Genomic DNA, 1,536 nt, shown 5'->3' with positions numbered 1-1,536 from the left:
TCCCGCCCGTATTTGTGGCTAAGAACGGTTGGCATTGACATTTAAACTAGAATTTTAAATATATTCTGTAAAATCTTTGCTGTGTTATTCAATCTTTATTACAAGAGCTTTAATTTGCTTGATAATAACTGAGGCCCTATGACAAAATTGGAGATAGTTATCATCGAGTAGAGATAACGGAATTATTTTGTTGGGCTTAAATGCTCATCCACATAATGGTAGATTTTGGAAAAATAATAGCTGTAATTAGAGAGTCGTTGTCGTATGAGTGTTTGAAGGATTCGTTAGAATGAATCCTTATACCAACATTTGTCCGGCTCGAAGTTATACTATTTAGTTACTATAGATCATTATGTTCTGTAGTCCTCCATATACCACAAGTTTTCCAATTAATATGCTCATTACGAAAGTACTCTGTAGGATAATTTACCCGTTTGCTTTAAAATCAACCAAGATATTTTCGTTAACTGGAATGATTATAAAGGGATGTGATTGAAATTGTATAAAAAAAGGTGAGTGAAATAGTGCTCAAAATGCCTTATTTTCTAATCCAGCTAAGGAATATCTCGTTTTGGCTTCACACAAATTTCGAAAGGTTCCAGGTTGGAATGGTCAAGTGCAGGTGTTTCTTGCTGCCGCTCAGGAGAGATTTCTTTTCTGGAGGGATAGTGAGAAACTAGGAACTAAAATTGACGGCCTTAGATGAATACCGGCGAAAAAGGCAATTTTTCTTAAAAATGCCGAGGATGTTTAATAAACGAATGAATAAAGAATGAATGAAAGGAACACAAATAGGAACTTGATCATGGAGATTTACGCCTATTTGAATCATGATTATTAGAAGTCAGCGTAATCAAACTACGTAATTTTCTGAAGATAAAGCTACTAGTAATTACATAATCAGTGATAACTTACAGCCAAGGTATTAGTGTAGGAAATCATGTTGGGTTCATGTCGTTCTGAGGACAAGAGACTTTTATACATGATTTATCAATAAAGCAAATTTCTCTTTGCTAGAATGTAATAGTGGTTTCATTTACCGCAATACAACTCCCTTTCGATTCAATAAACTAAATTCTGAATGTATTCAAAGGGCTATGCAGTCATCAGTATTTACTGTTTCGATGACAGATCATTTATTATGAGAAGTTAATAGTTAACTTTGGTTAGTAATCAACCTTAGAACAACAAAGGCTATTTATTCGGTTGCTACTAGCTACTACAAATGAACTAATTATGAATTAGGTTAGCAATATTTCATGGAACATCAACGGTTATCAAATTAGATTGAGGCAATGATACAATATTTTACAAGTTGTATCAAGAATTTCTTTACCTCTTTCCACAACCTCTAAAATACAAATGACTTCCTTGTTTCCTCAAATTCTTCAGTGTCGGACTTCCCGGGGGAGGAGTAATTCCCCCCCCTACCTACCTACCTACCCCCCAACCCCCGCAACTTACCCATCCATTGAAAGTGTCTACTGGGCTCCTCAAAAGAATAGTAAAAATAATTATATATATATATATATATAT

The sequence above is a fragment of the Palaemon carinicauda genome, chromosome 23 (assembly GCF_036898095.1).
Source record: "Palaemon carinicauda isolate YSFRI2023 chromosome 23, ASM3689809v2, whole genome shotgun sequence".
Classification (NCBI taxonomy): domain Eukaryota; kingdom Metazoa; phylum Arthropoda; class Malacostraca; order Decapoda; family Palaemonidae; genus Palaemon; species Palaemon carinicauda.
Note: the sequence above shows the minus strand (reverse complement) of the source record.